Source organism: Esox lucius, chromosome 10 (genome assembly GCF_011004845.1).
Source record: "Esox lucius isolate fEsoLuc1 chromosome 10, fEsoLuc1.pri, whole genome shotgun sequence".
Taxonomy (NCBI): domain Eukaryota; kingdom Metazoa; phylum Chordata; class Actinopteri; order Esociformes; family Esocidae; genus Esox; species Esox lucius.
Window position 1 is genome coordinate 3629660 of NC_047578.1, and position 22706 is coordinate 3652365.

General features: G+C 45.6%; 45 non-coding genes across 45 annotated transcripts; all 45 read left to right on the plus strand.

Annotated features, from left to right (window-relative positions):
• Nucleotides 1-123: 123 nt before the first annotated feature.
• On the plus strand, nt 124-264 carry LOC117595076. The gene has a single exon (XR_004576357.1). It is a non-coding gene; the product is annotated as a U4 spliceosomal RNA (small nuclear RNA).
• A 242-nt stretch (nt 265-506) lies between these two features.
• LOC117595077 lies at nt 507-647 on the plus strand. Its single transcript, XR_004576358.1, has one exon. It is a non-coding gene; the product is annotated as a U4 spliceosomal RNA (small nuclear RNA).
• A 242-nt stretch (nt 648-889) lies between these two features.
• On the plus strand, nt 890-1030 carry LOC117595028. The gene has a single exon (XR_004576310.1). It is a non-coding gene; the product is annotated as a U4 spliceosomal RNA (small nuclear RNA).
• A 242-nt stretch (nt 1031-1272) lies between these two features.
• LOC117595078 lies at nt 1273-1413 on the plus strand. The gene has a single exon (XR_004576359.1). It is a non-coding gene; the product is annotated as a U4 spliceosomal RNA (small nuclear RNA).
• A 242-nt stretch (nt 1414-1655) lies between these two features.
• On the plus strand, nt 1656-1796 carry LOC117595039. The gene has a single exon (XR_004576321.1). It is a non-coding gene; the product is annotated as a U4 spliceosomal RNA (small nuclear RNA).
• Nucleotides 1797-2238: 442 nt separating this feature from the next.
• LOC117595044 lies at nt 2239-2379 on the plus strand. Its single transcript, XR_004576326.1, has one exon. It is a non-coding gene; the product is annotated as a U4 spliceosomal RNA (small nuclear RNA).
• A 443-nt stretch (nt 2380-2822) lies between these two features.
• Nucleotides 2823-2963, plus strand: LOC117595079. Its single transcript, XR_004576360.1, has one exon. It is a non-coding gene; the product is annotated as a U4 spliceosomal RNA (small nuclear RNA).
• Nucleotides 2964-3205: 242 nt separating this feature from the next.
• LOC117595080 lies at nt 3206-3346 on the plus strand. Its single transcript, XR_004576361.1, has one exon. It is a non-coding gene; the product is annotated as a U4 spliceosomal RNA (small nuclear RNA).
• A 242-nt stretch (nt 3347-3588) lies between these two features.
• On the plus strand, nt 3589-3729 carry LOC117595081. Its single transcript, XR_004576362.1, has one exon. It is a non-coding gene; the product is annotated as a U4 spliceosomal RNA (small nuclear RNA).
• Nucleotides 3730-4172: 443 nt separating this feature from the next.
• Nucleotides 4173-4313, plus strand: LOC117595084. The gene has a single exon (XR_004576364.1). It is a non-coding gene; the product is annotated as a U4 spliceosomal RNA (small nuclear RNA).
• A 242-nt stretch (nt 4314-4555) lies between these two features.
• Nucleotides 4556-4696, plus strand: LOC117595085. The gene has a single exon (XR_004576365.1). It is a non-coding gene; the product is annotated as a U4 spliceosomal RNA (small nuclear RNA).
• Nucleotides 4697-4938: 242 nt separating this feature from the next.
• Nucleotides 4939-5079, plus strand: LOC117595086. Its single transcript, XR_004576366.1, has one exon. It is a non-coding gene; the product is annotated as a U4 spliceosomal RNA (small nuclear RNA).
• Nucleotides 5080-5522: 443 nt separating this feature from the next.
• On the plus strand, nt 5523-5663 carry LOC117595087. The gene has a single exon (XR_004576367.1). It is a non-coding gene; the product is annotated as a U4 spliceosomal RNA (small nuclear RNA).
• A 244-nt stretch (nt 5664-5907) lies between these two features.
• On the plus strand, nt 5908-6048 carry LOC117595035. The gene has a single exon (XR_004576317.1). It is a non-coding gene; the product is annotated as a U4 spliceosomal RNA (small nuclear RNA).
• Nucleotides 6049-6289: 241 nt separating this feature from the next.
• On the plus strand, nt 6290-6430 carry LOC117595088. The gene has a single exon (XR_004576368.1). It is a non-coding gene; the product is annotated as a U4 spliceosomal RNA (small nuclear RNA).
• A 242-nt stretch (nt 6431-6672) lies between these two features.
• On the plus strand, nt 6673-6813 carry LOC117595089. The gene has a single exon (XR_004576369.1). It is a non-coding gene; the product is annotated as a U4 spliceosomal RNA (small nuclear RNA).
• Nucleotides 6814-7255: 442 nt separating this feature from the next.
• LOC117595090 lies at nt 7256-7396 on the plus strand. The gene has a single exon (XR_004576370.1). It is a non-coding gene; the product is annotated as a U4 spliceosomal RNA (small nuclear RNA).
• A 242-nt stretch (nt 7397-7638) lies between these two features.
• On the plus strand, nt 7639-7779 carry LOC117595091. Its single transcript, XR_004576371.1, has one exon. It is a non-coding gene; the product is annotated as a U4 spliceosomal RNA (small nuclear RNA).
• Nucleotides 7780-8020: 241 nt separating this feature from the next.
• On the plus strand, nt 8021-8161 carry LOC117595092. The gene has a single exon (XR_004576372.1). It is a non-coding gene; the product is annotated as a U4 spliceosomal RNA (small nuclear RNA).
• Nucleotides 8162-8403: 242 nt separating this feature from the next.
• LOC117595094 lies at nt 8404-8544 on the plus strand. The gene has a single exon (XR_004576373.1). It is a non-coding gene; the product is annotated as a U4 spliceosomal RNA (small nuclear RNA).
• Nucleotides 8545-8786: 242 nt separating this feature from the next.
• Nucleotides 8787-8927, plus strand: LOC117595096. The gene has a single exon (XR_004576375.1). It is a non-coding gene; the product is annotated as a U4 spliceosomal RNA (small nuclear RNA).
• Nucleotides 8928-9169: 242 nt separating this feature from the next.
• Nucleotides 9170-9310, plus strand: LOC117595097. The gene has a single exon (XR_004576376.1). It is a non-coding gene; the product is annotated as a U4 spliceosomal RNA (small nuclear RNA).
• A 243-nt stretch (nt 9311-9553) lies between these two features.
• On the plus strand, nt 9554-9694 carry LOC117595098. The gene has a single exon (XR_004576377.1). It is a non-coding gene; the product is annotated as a U4 spliceosomal RNA (small nuclear RNA).
• Nucleotides 9695-9936: 242 nt separating this feature from the next.
• On the plus strand, nt 9937-10077 carry LOC117595029. Its single transcript, XR_004576311.1, has one exon. It is a non-coding gene; the product is annotated as a U4 spliceosomal RNA (small nuclear RNA).
• A 242-nt stretch (nt 10078-10319) lies between these two features.
• Nucleotides 10320-10460, plus strand: LOC117595099. The gene has a single exon (XR_004576378.1). It is a non-coding gene; the product is annotated as a U4 spliceosomal RNA (small nuclear RNA).
• A 242-nt stretch (nt 10461-10702) lies between these two features.
• LOC117595100 lies at nt 10703-10843 on the plus strand. The gene has a single exon (XR_004576379.1). It is a non-coding gene; the product is annotated as a U4 spliceosomal RNA (small nuclear RNA).
• Nucleotides 10844-11285: 442 nt separating this feature from the next.
• Nucleotides 11286-11426, plus strand: LOC117595015. The gene has a single exon (XR_004576297.1). It is a non-coding gene; the product is annotated as a U4 spliceosomal RNA (small nuclear RNA).
• Nucleotides 11427-11668: 242 nt separating this feature from the next.
• LOC117595016 lies at nt 11669-11809 on the plus strand. The gene has a single exon (XR_004576298.1). It is a non-coding gene; the product is annotated as a U4 spliceosomal RNA (small nuclear RNA).
• A 242-nt stretch (nt 11810-12051) lies between these two features.
• LOC117595031 lies at nt 12052-12192 on the plus strand. Its single transcript, XR_004576313.1, has one exon. It is a non-coding gene; the product is annotated as a U4 spliceosomal RNA (small nuclear RNA).
• Nucleotides 12193-12434: 242 nt separating this feature from the next.
• LOC117595027 lies at nt 12435-12575 on the plus strand. The gene has a single exon (XR_004576309.1). It is a non-coding gene; the product is annotated as a U4 spliceosomal RNA (small nuclear RNA).
• A 442-nt stretch (nt 12576-13017) lies between these two features.
• On the plus strand, nt 13018-13158 carry LOC117595017. The gene has a single exon (XR_004576299.1). It is a non-coding gene; the product is annotated as a U4 spliceosomal RNA (small nuclear RNA).
• A 442-nt stretch (nt 13159-13600) lies between these two features.
• On the plus strand, nt 13601-13741 carry LOC117595018. The gene has a single exon (XR_004576300.1). It is a non-coding gene; the product is annotated as a U4 spliceosomal RNA (small nuclear RNA).
• A 242-nt stretch (nt 13742-13983) lies between these two features.
• Nucleotides 13984-14124, plus strand: LOC117595019. The gene has a single exon (XR_004576301.1). It is a non-coding gene; the product is annotated as a U4 spliceosomal RNA (small nuclear RNA).
• A 242-nt stretch (nt 14125-14366) lies between these two features.
• Nucleotides 14367-14507, plus strand: LOC117595071. The gene has a single exon (XR_004576352.1). It is a non-coding gene; the product is annotated as a U4 spliceosomal RNA (small nuclear RNA).
• A 242-nt stretch (nt 14508-14749) lies between these two features.
• On the plus strand, nt 14750-14890 carry LOC117595083. Its single transcript, XR_004576363.1, has one exon. It is a non-coding gene; the product is annotated as a U4 spliceosomal RNA (small nuclear RNA).
• Nucleotides 14891-15132: 242 nt separating this feature from the next.
• LOC117595095 lies at nt 15133-15273 on the plus strand. The gene has a single exon (XR_004576374.1). It is a non-coding gene; the product is annotated as a U4 spliceosomal RNA (small nuclear RNA).
• A 242-nt stretch (nt 15274-15515) lies between these two features.
• LOC117595020 lies at nt 15516-15656 on the plus strand. The gene has a single exon (XR_004576302.1). It is a non-coding gene; the product is annotated as a U4 spliceosomal RNA (small nuclear RNA).
• A 242-nt stretch (nt 15657-15898) lies between these two features.
• Nucleotides 15899-16039, plus strand: LOC117595021. Its single transcript, XR_004576303.1, has one exon. It is a non-coding gene; the product is annotated as a U4 spliceosomal RNA (small nuclear RNA).
• A 442-nt stretch (nt 16040-16481) lies between these two features.
• LOC117595014 lies at nt 16482-16622 on the plus strand. Its single transcript, XR_004576296.1, has one exon. It is a non-coding gene; the product is annotated as a U4 spliceosomal RNA (small nuclear RNA).
• A 442-nt stretch (nt 16623-17064) lies between these two features.
• Nucleotides 17065-17205, plus strand: LOC117595022. Its single transcript, XR_004576304.1, has one exon. It is a non-coding gene; the product is annotated as a U4 spliceosomal RNA (small nuclear RNA).
• Nucleotides 17206-17447: 242 nt separating this feature from the next.
• LOC117595023 lies at nt 17448-17588 on the plus strand. The gene has a single exon (XR_004576305.1). It is a non-coding gene; the product is annotated as a U4 spliceosomal RNA (small nuclear RNA).
• A 242-nt stretch (nt 17589-17830) lies between these two features.
• LOC117595024 lies at nt 17831-17971 on the plus strand. Its single transcript, XR_004576306.1, has one exon. It is a non-coding gene; the product is annotated as a U4 spliceosomal RNA (small nuclear RNA).
• A 242-nt stretch (nt 17972-18213) lies between these two features.
• On the plus strand, nt 18214-18354 carry LOC117595025. The gene has a single exon (XR_004576307.1). It is a non-coding gene; the product is annotated as a U4 spliceosomal RNA (small nuclear RNA).
• Nucleotides 18355-18596: 242 nt separating this feature from the next.
• On the plus strand, nt 18597-18737 carry LOC117595026. The gene has a single exon (XR_004576308.1). It is a non-coding gene; the product is annotated as a U4 spliceosomal RNA (small nuclear RNA).
• Nucleotides 18738-18979: 242 nt separating this feature from the next.
• On the plus strand, nt 18980-19120 carry LOC117595060. The gene has a single exon (XR_004576341.1). It is a non-coding gene; the product is annotated as a U4 spliceosomal RNA (small nuclear RNA).
• The last annotated feature ends 3586 nt before the right edge of the window (nt 19121-22706 follow it).

Sequence of the window (22706 nt, forward strand, 5' to 3'; positions counted from 1 at the left end):
GCCCCTGAACCTCAACATGTCTTTTAACACTCGTCTTTTGGCAAGTCTGAATGGGAAAGTGTTACCCGTTTGGGCAGATGCTGTCAGAGAGGGTCAAGCAATTTTTTCTTTCATTCCTCGGGTATCCCTTCGCAGTGGCGATATCATAGCCTATGAGGTCTAGCCGAGGCGTGATTATTGCTGGTTGAAAACTTAACCCAATACCCCGCCGGGACGACTTGCAATACAGTCGGCCCTGGCAATTTTTGATAGTCTCGTCAGAGACTTTTGTGTGTGTCGAAAAAAAGAGAATCTTCAGAATTTAAAGAAGTGCCTCTGTTGAGCTCAAGACTTCAATAGGGTACAGGTCATGAATGTGGAAAGTGATCCGCATGGATTTTGAAGCCCCTGAACCTCAACATGTCTTTTAACACTCGTCTTTTGGCAAGTCTGAATGGGAAAGTGTTACCCGTTTGGGCAGATGCTGTCAGAGAGGGTCAAGCAATTTTTTCTTTCATTCCTCGGGTATCCCTTCGCAGTGGCGATATCATAGCCTATGAGGTCTAGCCGAGGCGTGATTATTGCTGGTTGAAAACTTAACCCAATACCCCGCCGGGACGACTTGCAATACAGTCGGCCCTGGCAATTTTTGATAGTCTCGTCAGAGACTTTTATGTGTGTCGAAAAAAAGAGAATCTTCAGAATTTAAAGAAGTGCCTCTGTTGAGCTCAAGACTTCAATAGGGTACAGGTCATGAATGTGGAAAGTGATCCGCATGGATTTTGAAGCCCCTGAACCTCAACATGTCTTTTAACACTCGTCTTTTGGCAAGTCTGAATGGGAAAGTGTTACCCGTTTAGGCAGATGCTGTCAGAGAGGGTCAAGCAATTTTTTCTTTCATTCCTCGGGTATCTCTTCGCAGTGGCGATATCATAGCCTATGAGGTCTAGCCGAGGCGTGATTATTGCTGGTTGAAAACTTAACCCAATACCCCGCCGGGACGACTTGCAATACAGTCGGCCCTGGCAATTTTTGATAGTCTCGTCAGAGACTTTTATGTGTGTCGAAAAAAAGAGAATCTTCAGAATTTAAAGAAGTGCCTCTGTTGAGCTCAAGACTTCAATAGGGTACAGGTCATGAATGTGGAAAGTGATCCGCATGGATTTTGAAGCCCCTGAACCTCAACATGTCTTTTAACACTCGTCTTTTGGCAAGTCTGAATGGGAAAGTGTTACCCGTTTGGGCAGATGCTGTCAGAGAGGGTCAAGCAATTTTTTCTTTCATTCCTCGGGTATCCCTTCGCAGTGGCGATATCATAGCCTATGAGGTCTAGCCGAGGCGTGATTATTGCTGGTTGAAAACTTAACCCAATACCCCGCCGGGACGACTTGCAATACAGTCGGCCCTGGCAATTTTTGATAGTCTCGTCAGAGACTTTTATGTGTGTCGAAAAAAAGAGAATCTTCAGAATTTAAAGAAGTGCCTCTGTTGAGCTCAAGACTTCAATAGGGTACAGGTCATGAATGTGGAAAGTGATCCGCATGGATTTTGAAGCCCCTGAACCTCAACATGTCTTTTAACACTCGTCTTTTGGCAAGTCTGAATGGGAAAGTGTTACCCGTTTGGGCAGATGCTGTCAGAGAGGGTCAAGCAATTTTTTCTTTCAGTCCTCGGGTATCCCTTCGTAGTGGCGATATCATAGCCTATGAGGTCTAGCCGAGGCGTGATTATTGCTGGTTGAAAACTTAACCCAATACCCCGCCGGGACGACTTGCAATACAGTCGGCCCTGGCAATTTTTGATAGTCTCGTCAGAGACTTTTATGTGTGTCGAAAAAAAGAGAATCTTCAGAATTTAAAGAAGTGCCTCTGTTGAGCTCAAGACTTCAATTGGGTACAGGTCATGAATGTGGAAAGTGAACCGCATGGATTTTGAAGCCCCTGAACCTGTAAATGTCTTTTAACTCTTGTCTTTTGGCAAGTCTGAATGGGAAAGGATACGTGTCTGCGACTAATCTTCACTGAGGCAGTCGGTACACATACCCACAATGCATTGCTGTAGATGTTAAGAGTTTTTTTTGTAAAAGTTCAAAACATCAGTTTTATTAAAAGCCCACCATTCAGTGGCGTACATTTAACAACTCAAATGTCATACTTAGTTATTTCAGCTAGAAACTTGTTATTACACAAACAAGAGATTTACCGTTTGGGCAGATGCTGTCAGAAATGGTCAAGCAATTTTTTCTTTCATTGCTTGAGTATCCCTTCGCAGTGGCGATATCATAGCCTATGAGGTCTAGCCGAGGCGTGATTATTGCTGGTTGAAAACTTAACCCAATACCCCGCCGGGACGACTTGCAATACAGTCTGCCCTGGCAATTTTTGATAGTCTCGTCAGAGACTTTTATGTGTGTCGAAAAAAAGAGAATCTTCAGAATTTAAAGAAGTGCCTCTGTTGAGCTCAAGACTTCAATTGGGTACAGGTCATGAATGTGGAAAGTGAACCGCATGGATTTTGAAGCCCCTGAACCTGTAAATGTCTTTTAACACTTGTCTTTTGGCAAGTCTGAATGGGAAAGGATACGTGTCTGCGACTAAACTTCACTGAGGCAGTCGGTACACATGCCCACAATGCATTGCTGTAGATGTTAAGAGTTTTTTTTTGTAAAAGTTCAAAACATCAGTTTTATTAAAAGCCCACCATTCAGTGGCGTACATTTAACAACTCAAATGTCATACTTAGTTATTTCAGCTAGAAACTTGTTATTACACAAACAAGAGATTTACCGTTTGGGCAGATGCGGTCAGAAATGGTCAAGCAATTTTTTCTTTCATTGCTTGAGTATCCCTTCGCAGTGGCGATATCATAGCCTATGAGGTCTAGCCGAGGCGTGATTATTGCTGGTTGAAAACTTAACCCAATACCCCGCCGGGACGACTTGCAATACAGTCGGCCCTGGCAATTTTTGATAGTCTCGTCAGAGACTTTTATGTGTGTCGAAAAAAAGAGAATCTTCAGAATTTAAAGAAGTGCCTCTGTTGAGCTCAAGACTTCAATAGGGTACAGGTCATGAATGTGGAAAGTGATCCGCATGGATTTTGAAGCCCCTGAACCTCAACATGTCTTTTAACACTCGTCTTTTGGCAAGTCTGAAGGGGAAAGTGTTACCCGTTTGGGCAGATGCTGTCAGAGAGGGTCAAGCAATTTTTTCTTTCATTCCTCGGGTATCCCTTCGCAGTGGCGATATCATAGCCTATGAGGTCTAGCCGAGGCGTGATTATTGCTGGTTGAAAACTTAACCCAATACCCCGCCGGGACGACTTGCAATACAGTCGGCCCTGGCAATTTTTGATAGTCTCGTCAGAGACTTTTATGTGTGTCGAAAAAAAGAGAATCTTCAGAATTTAAAGAAGTGACTCTGTTGAGCTCAAGACTTCAATAGGGTACAGGTCATGAATGTGGAAAGTGATCCGCATGGATTTTGAAGCCCCTGAACCTCAACATGTCTTTTAACACTCGTCTTTTGGCAAGTCTGAAGGGGAAAGTGTTACCCGTTTGGGCAGATGCTGTCAGAGAGGGTCAAGCAATTTTTTCTTTCATTCCTCGGGTATCCCTTCGCAGTGGCGATATCATAGCCTATGAGGTCTAGCCGAGGCGTGATTATTGCTGGTTGAAAACTTAACCCAATACCCCGCCGGGACGACTTGCAATACAGTCGGCCCTGGCAATTTTTGATAGTCTCGTCAGAGACTTTTATGTGTGTCGAAAAAAAGAGAATCTTCAGAATTTAAAGAAGTGCCTCTGTTGAGCTCAAGACTTCAATTGGGTACAGGTCATGAATGTGGAAAGTGAACCGCATGGATTTTGAAGCCCCTGAACCTGTAAATGTCTTTTAACACTTGTCTTTTGGCAAGTCTGAATGGGAAAGGATACGTGTCTGCGACTAATCTTCACTGAGGCAGTCGGTACACATGCCCACAATGCATTGCTGTAGATGTTAAGAGTTTTTTTTTGTAAAAGTTCAAAACATCAGTTTTATTAAAAGCCCACCATTCAGTGGCGTACATTTAACAACTCAAATGTCATACTTAGTTATTTCAGCTAGAAACTTGTTATTACACAAACAAGAGATTTACCGTTTGGGCAGATGCTGTCAGAAATGGTCAAGCAATTTTTTCTTTCATTGCTTGAGTATCCCTTCGCAGTGGCGATATCATAGCCTATGAGGTCTAGCCGAGGCGTGATTATTGCTGGTTGAAAACTTAACCCAATACCCCGCCGGGACGACTTGCAATACAGTCGGCCCTGGCAATTTTTGATAGTCTCGTCAGAGACTTTTATGTGTGTCGAAAAAAAGAGAATCTTCAGAATTTAAAGAAGTGCCTCTGTTGAGCTCAAGACTTCAATAGGGTACAGGTCATGAATGTGGAAAGTGATCCGCATGGATTTTGAAGCCCCTGAACCTCAACATGTCTTTTAACACTCGTCTTTTGGCAAGTCTGAATGGGAAAGTGTTACCCGTTTGGGCAGATGCTGTCAGAGAGGGTCAAGCAATTTTTTCTTTCATTCCTCGGGTATCCCTTCGCAGTGGCGATATCATAGCCTATGAGGTCTAGCCGAGGCGTGATTATTGCTGGTTGAAAACTTAACCCAATACCCCGCCGGGACGACTTGCAATACAGTCGGCCCTGGCAATTTTTGATAGTCTCGTCAGAGACTTTTATGTGTGTCGAAAAAAAGAGAATCTTCAGAATTTAAAGAAGTGCCTCTGTTGAGCTCAAGACTTCAATAGGGTACAGGTCATGAATGTGGAAAGTGATCCGCATGGATTTTGAAGCCCCTGAACCTCAACATGTCTTTTAACACTCGTCTTTTGGCAAGTCTGAATGGGAAAGTGTTACCCGTTTGGGCAGATGCTGTCAGAGAGGGTCAAGCAATTTTTTCTTTCATTCCTCGGGTATCCCTTCGCAGTGGCGATATCATAGCCTATGAGGTCTAGCCGAGGCGTGATTATTGCTGGTTGAAAACTTAACCCAATACCCCGCCGGGACGACTTGCAATACAGTCGGCCCTGGCAATTTTTGATAGTCTCGTCAGAGACTTTTATGTGTGTCGAAAAAAAGAGAATCTTCAGAATTTAAAGAAGTGCCTCTGTTGAGCTCAAGACTTCAATAGGGTACAGGTCATGAATGTGGAAAGTGAACCGCATGGATTTTGAAGCCCCTGAACCTGTAAATGTCTTTTAACACTTGTCTTTTGGCAAGTCTGAATGGGAAAGGATACGTGTCTGCGACTAAACTTCACTGAGGCAGTCGGTACACATGCCCACAATGCATTGCTGTAGATGTTAAGAGTTTTTTTTTGTAAAAGTTCAAAACATCAGTTTTATTAAAAGCCCACCATTCAGTGGCGTACATTTAACAACTCAAATGTCATACTTAGTTATTTCAGCTAGAAACTTGTTATTACACAAACAAGAGATTTACCGTTTGGGCAGATGCGGTCAGAAATGGTCAAGCAATTTTTTCTTTCATTGCTTGAGTATCCCTTCGCAGTGGCGATATCATAGCCTATGAGGTCTAGCCGAGGCGTGATTATTGCTGGTTGAAAACTTAACCCAATACCCCGCCGGGACGACTTGCAATACAGTCGGCCCTGGCAATTTTTGATAGTCTCGTCAGAGACTTTTATGTGTGTCGAAAAAAAGAGAATCTTCAGAATTTAAAGAAGTGCCTCTGTTGAGCTCAAGACTTCAATAGGGTACAGGTCATGAATGTGGAAAGTGATCCGCATGGATTTTGAAGCCCCTGAACCTCAACATGTCTTTTAACACTCGTCTTTTGGCAAGTCTGAAGGGGAAAGTGTTACCCGTTTGGGCAGATGCTGTCAGAGAGGGTCAAGCAATTTTTTCTTTTCATTCCTCGGGTATTCCCTTCGCAGTGGCGATATCATAGCCTATGAGGTCTAGCCGAGGCGTGATTATTGCTGGTTGAAAACTTAACCCAATACCCCGCCGGGACGACTTGCAATACAGTCGGCCCTGGCAATTTTTGATAGTCTCGTCAGAGACTTTTATGTGTGTCGAAAAAAGAGAATCTTCAGAATTTAAAGAAGTGCCTCTGTTGAGCTCAAGACTTCAATAGGGTACAGGTCATGAATGTGGAAAGTGATCCGCATGGATTTTGAAGCCCCTGAACCTCAACATGTCTTTTAACACTCGTCTTTTGGCAAGTCTGAATGGGAAAGTGTTACCCGTTTGGGCAGATGCTGTCAGAGAGGGTCAAGCAATTTTTTCTTTCATTCCTCGGGTATCCCTTCGCAGTGGCGATATCATAGCCTATGAGGTCTAGCCGAGGCGTGATTATTGCTGGTTGAAAACTTAACCCAATACCCCGCCGGGACGACTTGCAATACAGTCGGCCCTGGCAATTTTTGATAGTCTCGTCAGAGACTTTTATGTGTGTCGAAAAAAAGAGAATCTTCAGAATTTAAAGAAGTGCCTCTGTTGAGCTCAAGACTTCAATAGGGTACAGGTCATGAATGTGGAAAGTGATCCGCATGGATTTTGAAGCCCCTGAACCTCAACATGTCTTTTAACACTCGTCTTTTGGCAAGTCTGAATGGGAAAGTGTTACCCGTTTGGGCAGATGCTGTCAGAGAGGGTCAAGCAATTTTTTCTTTCATTCCTCGGGTATCCCTTCGCAGTGGCGATATCATAGCCTATGAGGTCTAGCCGAGGCGTGATTATTGCTGGTTGAAAACTTAACCCAATACCCCGCCGGGACGACTTGCAATACAGTCGGCCCTGGCAATTTTTGATAGTCTCGTCAGAGACTTTTATGTGTGTCGAAAAAAAGAGAATCTTCAGAATTTAAAGAAGTGCCTCTGTTGAGCTCAAGACTTCAATTGGGTACAGGTCATGAATGTGGAAAGTGAACCGCATGGATTTTGAAGCCCCTGAACCTGTAAATGTCTTTTAACACTTGTCTTTTGGCAAGTCTGAATGGGAAAGGATACGTGTCTGCGACTAATCTTCACTGAGGCAGTCGGTACACATGCCCACAATGCATTGCTGTAGATGTTAAGAGTTTTTTTTGTAAAAGTTCAAAACATCAGTTTTATTAAAAGCCCACCATTCAGTGGCGTACATTTAACAACTCAAATGTCATACTTAGTTATTTCAGCTAGAAACTTGTTATTACACAAACAAGAGATTTACCGTTTGGGCAGATGCTGTCAGAAATGGTCAAGCAATTTTTTCTTTCATTGCTTGAGTATCCCTTCGCAGTGGCGATATCATAGCCTATGAGGTCTAGCCGAGGCGTGATTATTGCTGGTTGAAAACTTAACCCAATACCCCGCCGGGACGACTTGCAATACAGTCGGCCCTGGCAATTTTTGATAGTCTCGTCAGAGACTTTTATGTGTGTCGAAAAAAAGAGAATCTTCAGAATTTAAAGAAGTGCCTCTGTTGAGCTCAAGACTTCAATAGGGTACAGGTCATGAATGTGGAAAGTGATCCGCATGGATTTTGAAGCCCCTGAACCTCAACATGTCTTTTAACACTCGTCTTTTGGCAAGTCTGAATGGGAAAGTGTTACCCGTTTGGGCAGATGCTGTCAGAGAGGGTCAAGCAATTTTTTCTTTCATTCCTCGGGTATCCCTTCGCAGTGGCGATATCATAGCCTATGAGGTCTAGCCGAGGCGTGATTATTGCTGGTTGAAAACTTAACCCAATACCCCGCCGGGACGACTTGCAATACAGTCGGCCCTGGCAATTTTTGATAGTCTCGTCAGAGACTTTTATGTGTGTCGAAAAAAGAGAATCTTCAGAATTTAAAGAAGTGCCTCTGTTGAGCTCAAGACTTCAATAGGGTACAGGTCATGAATGTGGAAAGTGATCCGCATGGATTTTGAAGCCCCTGAACCTCAACATGTCTTTTAACACTCGTCTTTTGGCAAGTCTGAATGGGAAAGTGTTACCCGTTTGGGCAGATGCTGTCAGAGAGGGTCAAGCAATTTTTTCTTTCATTCCTCGGGTATCCCTTCGCAGTGGCGATATCATAGCCTATGAGGTCTAGCCGAGGCGTGATTATTGCTGGTTGAAAACTTAACCCAATACCCCGCCGGGACGACTTGCAATACAGTCGGCCCTGGCAATTTTTGATAGTCTCGTCAGAGACTTTTATGTGTGTCGAAAAAAAGAGAATCTTCAGAATTTAAAGAAGTGCCTCTGTTGAGCTCAAGACTTCAATAGGGTACAGGTCATGAATGTGGAAAGTGATCCGCATGGATTTTGAAGCCCCTGAACCTCAACATGTCTTTTAACACTCGTCTTTTGGCAAGTCTGAATGGGAAAGTGTTACCCGTTTGGGCAGATGCTGTCAGAGAGGGTCAAGCAATTTTTTCTTTCATTCCTCGGGTATCCCTTCGCAGTGGCGATATCATAGCCTATGAGGTCTAGCCGAGGCGTGATTATTGCTGGTTGAAAACTTAACCCAATACCCCGCCGGGACGACTTGCAATACAGTCGGCCCTGGCAATTTTTGATAGTCTCGTCAGAGACTTTTATGTGTGTCGAAAAAAAGAGAATCTTCAGAATTTAAAGAAGTGCCTCTGTTGAGCTCAAGACTTCAATAGGGTACAGGTCATGAATGTGGAAAGTGATCCGCATGGATTTTGAAGCCCCTGAACCTCAACATGTCTTTTAACACTCGTCTTTTGGCAAGTCTGAATGGGAAAGTGTTACCCGTTTGGGCAGATGCTGTCAGAGAGGGTCAAGCAATTTTTTCTTTCATTCCTCGGGTATCCCTTCGCAGTGGCGATATCATAGCCTATGAGGTCTAGCCGAGGCGTGATTATTGCTGGTTGAAAACTTAACCCAATACCCCGCCGGGACGACTTGCAATACAGTCGGCCCTGGCAATTTTTGATAGTCTCGTCAGAGACTTTTATGTGTGTCGAAAAAAAGAGAATCTTCAGAATTTAAAGAAGTGCCTCTGTTGAGCTCAAGACTTCAATAGGGTACAGGTCATGAATGTGGAAAGTGATCCGCATGGATTTTGAAGCCCCTGAACCTCAACATGTCTTTTAACACTCGTCTTTTGGCAAGTCTGAATGGGAAAGTGTTACCCGTTTGGGCAGATGCTGTCAGAGAGGGTCAAGCAATTTTTTCTTTCATTCCTCGGGTATCCCTTCGCAGTGGCGATATCATAGCCTATGAGGTCTAGCCGAGGCGTGATTATTGCTGGTTGAAAACTTAACCCAATACCCCGCCGGGACGACTTGCAATACAGTCGGCCCTGGCAATTTTTGATAGTCTCGTCAGAGACTTTTATGTGTGTTCGAAAAAAAGAGAATCTTCAGAATTTAAAGAAGTGCCTCTGTTGAGCTCAAGACTTCAATAGGGTACAGGTCATGAATGTGGAAAGTGATCCGCATGGATTTTGAAGCCCCTGAACCTCAACATGTCTTTTAACACTCGTCTTTTGGCAAGTCTGAATGGGAAAGTGTTACCCGTTTGGGCAGATGCTGTCAGAGAGGGTCAAGCAATTTTTTCTTTCATTCCTCGGGTATCCCTTCGCAGTGGCGATATCATAGCCTATGAGGTCTAGCCGAGGCGTGATTATTGCTGGTTGAAAACTTAACCCAATACCCCGCCGGGACGACTTGCAATACAGTCGGCCCTGGCAATTTTTGATAGTCTCGTCAGAGACTTTTATGTGTGTCGAAAAAAAGAGAATCTTCAGAATTTAAAGAAGTGCCTCTGTTGAGCTCAAGACTTCAATAGGGTACAGGTCATGAATGTGGAAAGTGATCCGCATGGATTTTGAAGCCCCTGAACCTCAACATGTCTTTTAACACTCGTCTTTTGGCAAGTCTGAATGGGAAAGTGTTACCCGTTTAGGCAGATGCTGTCAGAGAGGGTCAAGCAATTTTTTCTTTCATTCCTCGGGTATCTCTTCGCAGTGGCGATATCATAGCCTATGAGGTCTAGCCGAGGCGTGATTATTGCTGGTTGAAAACTTAACCCAATACCCCGCCGGGACGACTTGCAATACAGTCGGCCCTGGCAATTTTTGATAGTCTCGTCAGAGACTTTTATGTGTGTCGAAAAAAAGAGAATCTTCAGAATTTAAAGAAGTGCCTCTGTTGAGCTCAAGACTTCAATAGGGTACAGGTCATGAATGTGGAAAGTGATCCGCATGGATTTTGAAGCCCCTGAACCTCAACATGTCTTTTAACACTCGTCTTTTGGCAAGTCTGAATGGGAAAGTGTTACCCGTTTGGGCAGATGCTGTCAGAGAGGGTCAAGCAATTTTTTCTTTCATTCCTCGGGTATCCCTTCGCAGTGGCGATATCATAGCCTATGAGGTCTAGCCGAGGCGTGATTATTGCTGGTTGAAAACTTAACCCAATACCCCGCCGGGACGACTTGCAATACAGTCGGCCCTGGCAATTTTTGATAGTCTCGTCAGAGACTTTTATGTGTGTCGAAAAAAAGAGAATCTTCAGAATTTAAAGAAGTGCCTCTGTTGAGCTCAAGACTTCAATAGGGTACAGGTCATGAATGTGGAAAGTGATCCGCATGGATTTTGAAGCCCCTGAACCTCAACATGTCTTTTAACACTCGTCTTTTGGCAAGTCTGAATGGGAAAGTGTTACCCGTTTGGGCAGATGCTGTCAGAGAGGGTCAAGCAATTTTTTCTTTCATTCCTCGGGTATCCCTTCGCAGTGGCGATATCATAGCCTATGAGGTCTAGCCGAGGCGTGATTATTGCTGGTTGAAAACTTAACCCAATACCCCGCCGGGACGACTTGCAATACAGTCGGCCCTGGCAATTTTTGATAGTCTCGTCAGAGACTTTTATGTGTGTTGAAAAAAAGAGAATCTTCAGAATTTAAAGAAGTGCCTCTGTTGAGCTCAAGACTTCAATTGGGTACAGGTCATGAATGTGGAAAGTGAACCGCATGGATTTTGAAGCCCCTGAACCTGTAAATGTCTTTTAACACTTGTCTTTTGGCAAGTCTGAATGGGAAAGGATACGTGTCTGCGAGTAATCTTCACTGAGGCAGTCGGTACACATGCCCACAATGCATTGCTGTAGATGTTAAGAGTTTTTTTTGTAAAAGTTCAAAACATCAGTTTTATTAAAAGCCCACCATTCAGTGGCGTACATTTAACAACTCAAATGTCATACTTAGTTATTTCAGCTAGAAACTTGTTATTACACAAACAAGAGATTTACCGTTTGGGCAGATGCTGTCAGAGAGGGTCAAGCAATTTTTTCTTTCAGTCCTCGGGTATCCCTTCGCAGTGGCGATATCATAGCCTATGAGGTCTAGCCGAGGCGTGATTATTGCTGGTTGAAAACTTAACCCAATACCCCGCCGGGACGACTTGCAATACAGTCGGCCCTGGCAATTTTTGATAGTCTCGTCAGAGACTTTTATGTGTGTCGAAAAAAAGAGAATCTTCAGAATTTAAAGAAGTGCCTCTGTTGAGCTCAAGACTTCAATAGGGTACAGGTCATGAATGTGGAAAGTGATCCGCATGGATTTTGAAGCCCCTGAACCTCAACATGTCTTTTAACACTCGTCTTTTGGCAAGTCTGAATGGGAAAGTGTTACCCGTTTGGGCAGATGCTGTCAGAGAGGGTCAAGCAATTTTTTCTTTCATTCCTCGGGTATCCCTTCGCAGTGGCGATATCATAGCCTATGAGGTCTAGCCGAGGCGTGATTATTGCTGGTTGAAAACTTAACCCAATACCCCGCCGGGACGACTTGCAATACAGTCGGCCCTGGCAATTTTTGATAGTCTCGTCAGAGACTTTTATGTGTGTCGAAAAAAAGAGAATCTTCAGAATTTAAAGAAGTGCCTCTGTTGAGCTCAAGACTTCAATAGGGTACAGGTCATGAATGTGGAAAGTGATCCGCATGGATTTTGAAGCCCCTGAACCTCAACATGTCTTTTAACACTCGTCTTTTGGCAAGTCTGAATGGGAAAGTGTTACCCGTTTGGGCAGATGCTGTCAGAGAGGGTCAAGCAATTTTTTCTTTCATTCCTCGGGTATCCCTTCGCAGTGGTGATATCATAGCCTATGAGGTCTAGCCGAGGCGTGATTATTGCTGGTTGAAAACTTAACCCAATACCCCGCCGGGACGACTTGCAATACAGTCGGCCCTGGCAATTTTTGATAGTCTCGTCAGAGACTTTTATGTGTGTCGAAAAAAAGAGAATCTTCAGAATTTAAAGAAGTGCCTCTGTTGAGCTCAAGACTTCAATAGGGTACAGGTCATGAATGTGGAAAGTGATCCGCATGGATTTTGAAGCCCCTGAACCTCAACATGTCTTTTAACACTCGTCTTTTGGCAAGTCTGAAGGGGAAAGTGTTACCCGTTTGGGCAGATGCTGTCAGAGAGGGTCAAGCAATTTTTTCTTTCATTCCTCGGGTATCCCTTCGCAGTGGCGATATCATAGCCTATGAGGTCTTGCCGAGGCGTGATTATTGCTGGTTGAAAACTTAACCCAATACCCCGCCGGGACGACTTGCAATACAGTCGGCCCTGGCAATTTTTGATAGTCTCGTCAGAGACTTTTATGTGTGTCGAAAAAAAGAGAATCTTCAGAATTTAAAGAAGTGCCTCTGTTGAGCTCAAGACTTCAATTGGGTACAGGTCATGAATGTGGAAAGTGAACCGCATGGATTTTGAAGCCCCTGAACCTGTAAATGTCTTTTAACACTTGTCTTTTGGCAAGTCTGAATGGGAAAGGATACGTGTCTGCGACTAATCTTCACTGAGGCAGTCGGTACACATGCCCACAATGCATTGCTGTAGATGTTAAGAGTTTTTTTTGTAAAAGTTCAAAACATCAGTTTTATTAAAAGCCCACCATTCAGTGGCGTACATTTAACAACTCAAATGTCATACTTAGTTATTTCAGCTAGAAACTTGTTATTACACAAACAAGAGATTTACCGTTTGGGCAGATGCTGTCAGAAATGGTCAAGCAATTTTTTCTTTCATTGCTTGAGTATCCCTTCGCAGTGGCGATATCATAGCCTATGAGGTCTAGCCGAGGCGTGATTATTGCTGGTTGAAAACTTAACCCAATACCCCGCCGGGACGACTTGCAATACAGTCGGCCCTGGCAATTTTTGATAGTCTCGTCAGAGACTTTTATGTGTGTCGAAAAAAAGAGAATCTTCAGAATTTAAAGAAGTGCCTCTGTTGAGCTCAAGACTTCAATTGGGTACAGGTCATGAATGTGGAAAGTGAACCGCATGGATTTTGAAGCCCCTGAACCTGTAAATGTCTTTTAACACTTGTCTTTTGGCAAGTCTGAATGGGAAAGGATACGTGTCTGCGACTAATCTTCACTGAGGCAGTCGGTACACATGCCCACAATGCATTGCTGTAGATGTTAAGAGTTTTTTTTGTAAAAGTTCAAAACATCAGTTTTATTAAAAGCCCACCATTCAGTGGCGTACATTTAACAACTCAAATGTCATACTTAGTTATTTCAGCTAGAAACTTGTTATTACACAAACAAGAGATTTACCGTTTGGGCAGATGCTGTCAGAAATGGTCAAGCAATTTTTTCTTTCATTGCTTGAGTATCCCTTCGCAGTGGCGATATCATAGCCTATGAGGTCTAGCCGAGGCGTGATTATTGCTGGTTGAAAACTTAACCCAATACCCCGCCGGGACGACTTGCAATACAGTCGGCCCTGGCAATTTTTGATAGTCTCGTCAGAGACTTTTATGTGTGTCGAAAAAAAGAGAATCTTCAGAATTTAAAGAAGTGCCTCTGTTGAGCTCAAGACTTCAATAGGGTACAGGTCATGAATGTGGAAAGTTAACCGCATGGATTTTGAAGCCCCTGAACCTCAACATGTCTTTTAACACTCGTCTTTTGGCAAGTCTGAATGGGAAAGTGTTACCCGTTTAGGCAGATGCTGTCAGAGAGGGTCAAGCAATTTTTTCTTTCATTCCTCGGGTATCCCTTCGCAGTGGCGATATCATAGCCTATGAGGTCTAGCCGAGGCGTGATTATTGCTGGTTGAAAACTTAACCCAATACCCCGCCGGGACGACTTGCAATACAGTCGGCCCTGGCAATTTTTGATAGTCTCGTCAGAGACTTTTATGTGTGTCGAAAAAAAGAGAATCTTCAGAATTTAAAGAAGTGCCTCTGTTGAGCTCAAGACTTCAATAGGGTACAGGTCATGAATGTGGAAAGTGATCCGCATGGATTTTGAAGCCCCTGAACCTCAACATGTCTTTTAACACTCGTCTTTTGGCAAGTCTGAATGGGAAAGTGTTACCCGTTTAGGCAGATGCTGTCAGAGAGGGTCAAGCAATTTTTTCTTTCATTCCTCGGGTATCCCTTTGCAGTGGCGATATCATAGCCTATGAGGTCTAGCCGAGGCGTGATTATTGCTGGTTGAAAACTTAACCCAATACCCCGCCGGGACGACTTGCAATACAGTCGGCCCTGGCAATTTTTGATAGTCTCGTCAGAGACTTTTATGTGTGTCGAAAAAAAGAGAATCTTCAGAATTTAAAGAAGTGCCTCTGTTGAGCTCAAGACTTCAATAGGGTACAGGTCATGAATGTGGAAAGTGATCCGCATGGATTTTGAAGCCCCTGAACCTCAACATGTCTTTTAACACTCGTCTTTTGGCAAGTCTGAATGGGAAAGTGTTACCCGTTTAGGCAGATGCTGTCAGAGAGGGTCAAGCAATTTTTTCTTTCATTCCTCGGGTATCCCTTTGCAGTGGCGATATCATAGCCTATGAGGTCTAGCCGAGGCGTGATTATTGCTGGTTGAAAACTTAACCCAATACCCCGCCGGGACGACTTGCAATACAGTCGGCCCTGGCAATTTTTGATAGTCTCGTCAGAGACTTTTATGTGTGTCGAAAAAAAGAGAATCTTCAGAATTTAAAGAAGTGCCTCTGTTGAGCTCAAGACTTCAATAGGGTACAGGTCATGAATGTGGAAAGTGATCCGCATGGATTTTGAAGCCCCTGAACCTCAACATGTCTTTTAACACTCGTCTTTTGGCAAGTCTGAATGGGAAAGTGTTACCCGTTTAGGCAGATGCTGTCAGAGAGGGTCAAGCAATTTTTTCTTTCATTCCTCGGGTATCCCTTTGCAGTGGCGATATCATAGCCTATGAGGTCTAGCCGAGGCGTGATTATTGCTGGTTGAAAACTTAACCCAATACCCCGCCGGGACGACTTGCAATACAGTCGGCCCTGGCAATTTTTGATAGTCTCGTCAGAGACTTTTATGTGTGTCGAAAAAAAGAGAATCTTCAGAATTTAAAGAAGTGCCTCTGTTGAGCTCAAGACTTCAATAGGGTACAGGTCATGAATGTGGAAAGTGATCCGCATGGATTTTGAAGCCCCTGAACCTCAACATGTCTTTTAACACTCGTCTTTTGGCAAGTCTGAATGGGAAAGTGTTACCCGTTTAGGCAGATGCTGTCAGAGAGGGTCAAGCAATTTTTTCTTTCATTCCTCGGGTATCCCTTTGCAGTGGCGATATCATAGCCTATGAGGTCTAGCCGAGGCGTGATTATTGCTGGTTGAAAACTTAACCCAATACCCCGCCGGGACGACTTGCAATACAGTCGGCCCTGGCAATTTTTGATAGTCTCGTCAGAGACTTTTATGTGTGTCGAAAAAAAGAGAATCTTCAGAATTTAAAGAAGTGCCTCTGTTGAGCTCAAGACTTCAATAGGGTACAGGTCATGAATGTGGAAAGTGATCCGCATGGATTTTGAAGCCCCTGAACCTCAACATGTCTTTTAACACTCGTCTTTTGGCAAGTCTGAATGGGAAAGTGTTACCCGTTTAGGCAGATGCTGTCAGAGAGGGTCAAGCAATTTTTTCTTTCATTCCTCGGGTATCCCTTCGCAGTGGCGATATCATAGCCTATGAGGTCTAGCCGAGGCGTGATTATTGCTGGTTGAAAACTTAACCCAATACCCCGCCGGGACGACTTGCAATACAGTCGGCCCTGGCAATTTTTGATAGTCTCGTCAGAGACTTTTATGTGTGTCGAAAAAAAGAGAATCTTCAGAATTTAAAGAAGTGCCTCTGTTGAGCTCAAGACTTCAATAGGGTACAGGTCATGAATGTGGAAAGTGAACCGCATGGATTTTGAAGCCCCTGAACCTGTAAATGTCTTTTAACACTTGTCTTTTGGCAAGTCTGAATGGGAAAGGATACGTGTCTGCGACTAATCTTCACTGAGGCAGTCGGTACACATGCCCACAATGCATTGCTGTAGATGTTAAGAGTTTTTTTTGTAAAAGTTCAAAACATCAGTTTTATTAAAAGCCCACCATTCAGTGGCGTACATTTAACAACTCAAATGTCATACTTAGTTATTTCAGCTAGAAACTTGTTATTACACAAACAAGAGATTTACCGTTTGGGCAGATGCTGTCAGAAATGGTCAAGCAATTTTTTCTTTCATTGCTTGAGTATCCCTTCGCAGTGGCAATATCATAGTCTATGAGGTCTAGCCGAGGCATGATTATTGCTGGTTGAAAACTTAACCCAATACCCCGCCGGGACGACTTGCAATACAGTCGGCCCTGGCAATTTTTGATAGTCTCGTCAGAGACTTTTATGTGTGTCGAAAAAAAGAGAATCTTCAGAATTTAAAGAAGTGCCTCTGTTGAGCTCAAGACTTCAATTGGGTACAGGTCATGAATGTGGAAAGTGAACCGCATGGATTTTGAAGCCCCTGAACCTGTAAATGTCTTTTAACTCTTGTCTTTTGGCAAGTCTGAATGGGAAAGGATACGTGTCTGCGACTAATCTTCACTGAGGCAGTCGGTACACATACCCACAATGCATTGCTGTAGATGTTAAGAGTTTTTTTTGTAAAAGTTCAAAACATCAGTTTTATTAAAAGCCCACCATTCAGTGGCGTACATTTAACAACTCAAATGTCATACTTAGTTATTTCAGCTAGAAACTTGTTATTACACAAACAAGAGATTTACCGTTTGGGCAGATGCTGTCAGAAATGGTCAAGCAATTTTTTCTTTCATTGCTTGAGTATCCCTTCGCAGTGGCGATATCATAGCCTATGAGGTCTAGCCGAGGCGTGATTATTGCTGGTTGAAAACTTAACCCAATACCCCGCCGGGACGACTTGCAATACAGTCGGCCCTGGCAATTTTTGATAGTCTCGTCAGAGACTTTTATGTGTGTCGAAAAAAAGAGAATCTTCAGAATTTAAAGAAGTGCTTCTGTTGACCTCAAGACTTCAATAGGGTACAGGTCATGAATGTGGAAAGTGATCCGCATGGATTTTGAAGCCCCTGAACCTCAACATGTCTTTTAACACTCGTCTTTTGGCAAGTCTGAATGGGAAAGTGTTACCCGTTTGGGCAGATGCTGTCAGAGAGGGTCAAGCAATTTTTTCTTTCATTCCTCGGGTATCCCTTCGCAGTGGCGATATCATAGCCTATGAGGTCTAGCCGAGGCGTGATTATTGCTGGTTGAAAACTTAACCCAATACCCCGCCGGGACGACTTGCAATACAGTCGGCCCTGGCAATTTTTGATAGTCTCGTCAGAGACTTTTATGTGTGTCGAAAAAAAGAGAATCTTCAGAATTTAAAGAAGTGCCTCTGTTGAGCTCAAGACTTCAATAGGGTACAGGTCATGAATGTGGAAAGTGATCCGCATGGATTTTGAAGCCCCTGAACCTCAACATGTCTTTTAACACTCGTCTTTTGGCAAGTCTGAAGGGGAAAGTGTTACCCGTTTGGGCAGATGCTGTCAGAGAGGGTCAAGCAATTTTTTCTTTCATTCCTCGGGTATCCCTTCGCAGTGGCGATATCATAGCCTATGAGGTCTAGCCGAGGCGTGATTATTGCTGGTTGAAAACTTAACCCAATACCCCGCCGGGACGACTTGCAATACAGTCGGCCCTGGCAATTTTTGATAGTCTCGTCAGAGACTTTTATGTGTGTCGAAAAAAAGAGAATCTTCAGAATTTAAAGAAGTGCCTCTGTTGAGCTCAAGACTTCAATTGGGTACAGGTCATGAATGTGGAAAGTGAACCGCATGGATTTTGAAGCCCCTGAACCTGTAAATGTCTTTTAACACTTGTCTTTTGGCAAGTCTGAAGGGGAAAGTGTTACCCGTTTGGGCAGATGCTGTCAGAGAGGGTCAAGCAATTTTTTCTTTCATTCCTCGGGTATCCCTTCGCAGTGGCGATATCATAGCCTATGAGGTCTAGCCGAGGCGTGATTATTGCTGGTTGAAAACTTAACCCAATACCCCGCCGGGACGACTTGCAATACAGTCGGCCCTGGCAATTTTTGATAGTCTCGTCAGAGACTTTTATGTGTGTCGAAAAAAAGAGAATCTTCAGAATTTAAAGAAGTGCCTCTGTTGAGCTCAAGACTTCAATAGGGTACAGGTCATGAATGTGGAAAGTGATCCGCATGGATTTTGAAGCCCCTGAACCTCAACATGTCTTTTAACACTCGTCTTTTGGCAAGTCTGAAGGGGAAAGTGTTACCCGTTTGGGCAGATGCTGTCAGAGAGGGTCAAGCAATTTTTTCTTTCATTCCTCGGGTATCCCTTCGCAGTGGCGATATCATAGCCTATGAGGTCTAGCCGAGGCGTGATTATTGCTGGTTGAAAACTTAACCCAATACCCCGCCGGGACGACTTGCAATACAGTCGGCCCTGGCAATTTTTGATAGTCTCGTCAGAGACTTTTATGTGTGTCGAAAAAAAGAGAATCTTCAGAATTTAAAGAAGTGCCTCTGTTGAGCTCAAGACTTCAATAGGGTACAGGTCATGAATGTGGAAAGTGATCCGCATGGATTTTGAAGCCCCTGAACCTCAACATGTCTTTTAACACTCGTCTTTTGGCAAGTCTGAAGGGGAAAGTGTTACCCGTTTGGGCAGATGCTGTCAGAGAGGGTCAAGCAATTTTTTCTTTCATTCCTCGGGTATCCCTTCGCAGTGGCGATATCATAGCCTATGAGGTCTAGCCGAGGCGTGATTATTGCTGGTTGAAAACTTAACCCAATACCCCGCCGGGACGACTTGCAATATAGTCGGCCCTGGCAATTTTTGATAGTCTCGTCAGAGACTTTTATGTGTGTCGAAAAAAAGAGAATCTTCAGAATTTAAAGAAGTGCCTCTGTTGAGCTCAAGACTTCAATTGGGTACAGGTCATGAATGTGGAAAGTGAACCGCATGGATTTTGAAGCCCCTGAACCCGTAAATGTCTTTTAACACTTGTCTTTTGGCAAGTCTGAATGGGAAAGGATACGTGTCTGCGACTAATCATCACTGAGGCAGTCGGTACACATACCCACAATGCATTGCTGTAGATGTGAAGAGTTTTTTTTGTAAAAGTTCAAAACATCAGTTTTATTAAAAGCCCACCATTCAGTGGCGTACATTTAACAACTCAAATGTCATACTTAGTTATTTCAGCTAGAAACTTATTACACAAACAAGAGATTTACCATTTGGGCAGATGCTGTCAGAAATGGTCAAGCAATTTTTTTAACCCAATACCTGGCCAGGACGACTTGCAAGAATCTTCAGAATTTAAAGAAGTACCTCATTTCCGCTTAAGACTTCTATAGGACCTCTCCTTGAACTGCCACCTTAACGTGGTGGAGGGGTTTGAGTACCCGAGTGACCCTAGGAGCTATGTTGTCTGGGGCTATATGCCCCTGGTAGGGTCTCCCAAGTCAAACAGGTCCTAGGCGATGGGTCAGACTAAGAGCGGTTCAAAAACCCCTTAATGAAGAAGAAAATTGTGTGTCCTGTGACGTCGCCCGGCATGGCGCAGCCGGGGCCCCACCCTGGAGCCAGGCCCGGGGTTGGGGCTCGTTCGCGAGCGCCTGGTGGCCGGGCCTTTCCCCATGGGGCCCGGCCGGGCCAAGCCCGAACGAGCGACATGGGGCCGCCCTCCCGTGGGCTCACCACCCAAAGGAGGGACCATAAGGGGCCGGTGCAGAGAGGATCGGGCGGCAGTCGAAGGCAGGGGCCTAGACAACCCGATCCCCGGACACTGAAACTAGCTCTAGGGACGTGGAATGTCACCTCGCTGGCGGGGAAGGAGCCTGAGATGGTGCGTGAGGTTGAGAGGTTCCGACTAGAGGTAGTCGGGATCACCTCTACGCACGGCTTGGGCTCTGGAACCACACTCCTTGAGAGAGGATGGACTCTTCACCACTCTGGAGTTGCCCATGGTGAGAGGCGGCGGGCTGGTGTGGGTTTGCTTATAGCTCCCCAGCTCTGCCGCCATGTGTTGGAGTTTACCCCGGTGAACGAGAGGGTCGTTTCCCTGCGCCTACGGGTCGGGGATAGGTCTCTCACTGTTGTTTGTGCCTACGGGCCGAACGGCAGTGCAGAGTACCCGACCTTCTTGGAGTCTCTGGGAGGGGTGCTGGAAAGTGCTCCGACTGGGGACTCTATCGTTCTACTGGGGGACTTCAACGCCCACGTGGGCAACGACAGTGATACCTGGAGGGGCGTGATTGGGAGGAACGGCCCCCCTGATCTGAACCCGAGCGGTGTTCAGTTATTGGACTTCTGTGCTAGTCACAGTTTGTCCATAACGAACACCATGTTCAAGCATAAGGGTGTCCATCAGTGCACGTGGCACCAGGACACCCTAGGCCGCAGGTCGATGATCGACTTTGTTGTCGTTTCATCTGACCTGCGGCCATATGTCTTGGACACTCGGGTGAAGAGAGGGGCGGAGCTGTCAACTGATCACCACCTGGTTGTGAGTTGGATCCGATGGCGGGGGAGGAAGCTGGACAGACTCGGCAGGCCCAAGCGTACTGTAAGGGTCTGCTGGGAACGTCTGGCCGAGTCTCCTGTCAGAGAGATCTTTAACTCCCACCTCCGGCAGAGCTTTGACTGGATCCCGAGGGAGGTTGGAGATATTGAGTCCGAGTGGACCATGTTCTCCACCGCCATTGTTGAAGCGGCCGCTCTGAGCTGTGGCCGTAAGGTCTCCGGTGCCTGTCGAGGCGGCAATCCCCGAACCCGGTGGTGGACACCGGAAGTAAGGGATGCTGTCAAGCTGAAGAAGGAGTCCTATCAGGCCTGGTTGGCTTGTGGGACTCCAGAGGCAGCTGACGGGTACCGACAGGCCAAGCGGACTGCAGCCCGGGTGGTTGTGGAGGCAAAAACTCGGGCCTGGGAGGAGTTCGGTGAGGCCATGGAGAAGGACTATCGGCTGGCCTCGAAGAGATTCTGGCAAACCATCCGGCGCCTCAGGAGAGGGAAACAGTGCCCTACCAACGCTGTTTACAGTAGAGGTTGGCAGCTGTTGACCTCAACTGGGGATGTCGTCGGGCGGTGGAAGGAGTACTTCGAGGATCTCCTCAATCCCGCCGTCACGTCTTCCATTGAGGAAGCAGAGGATGAAGGCTCAGAGGTGGACTCGTCCATCACCCGGGCTGAAGTCACCGAGGTGGTTAAGAAACTCCTCGGTGGCAAGGCACCGGGGGTGGATGAGATCCGCCCTGAGTACCTTAAGTCTCTGGATGTTGTGGGGCTGTCTTGGCTGACACGCCTGTGCAACATCGCGTGGCAGTCGGGGACAGTGCCTCTGGGATGGCAGACCGGGGTGGTGGTCCCTCTTTATAAGAAGGGGGACCGGAGGGTGTGTTCCAACTATAGGGGGATCACACTTCTCAGCCTCCCCGGGAAAGTCTATGCCAGGGTTCTGGAGAGGAGAATACGGCCGATAGTAGAACCTCGGATTCAGGAGGAACAGTGTGGTTTTCGTCCAGGCCGTGGAACACTGGACCAGCTCTATACCCTCTACAGGGTGATGGAGGGTTCATGGGAGTTTGCCCAACCAGTCCACATGTGTTTTGTGGATTTGGAGAAGGCATTCGACTGTGTCCCTCGCGGCATCCTGTGGAGAGTGCTTTGGGAATATGGGGTCCTGGGTCCTTTGCTAAGGGCTGTCAGGTCCCTGTACGACCGAAGCAGGAGCTTGGTCCGCATTGCCGGCAGTAAGTCAGACTTGTTCCCTGTGCATGTTGGACTCCGGCAGGGCTGCCCTTTGTCACCGGTTCTGTTCGTAATTTTTATGGACAGAATTTCTAGGCGCAGCCAGGGGCCGGAGGGTGTCAGGTTTGGGGACCACACGATTTCGTCTCTGCTCTTTGCGGATGATGTTGTCGTGTTGGCCCCTTCAAGCCAGGACCTTCAGCATGCACTTGGACGGTTTGCAGCCGAGTGTGAAGCGGTGGGGATGAAAATCAGTACCTCCAAATCCGAGGCCATGGTCCTCAGTCGGAAAAGGGTGGCTTGCCCACTTCAGGTTGGTGGAGAGTGCCTGCCTCAAGTGGAGGAGTTTAAGTATCTAGGGGTCCTGTTCACGAGTGAGGGAAGGATGGAACGGGAGATTGACAGACGGATCGGTGCAGCTTCTGCAGTAATGCGGTCGATGTATCGGTCTGTCGTGGTGAAGAAAGAGCTGAGCCGCAAGGCGAAGCTCTCGATTTACCGGTCAATCTACGTTCCTACTCTCACCTATGGTCATGAGCTTTGGGTCATGACCGAAAGGACAAGATCCCGGATACAGGCGACCGAAATGAGCTTTCTCCGCAGGGTGGCTGGGCGATCCCTTAGATCTCTTTTATTGAGTTTTACTTTTCACATCATGTTTTCATCACATCAAATATTTACAAGTA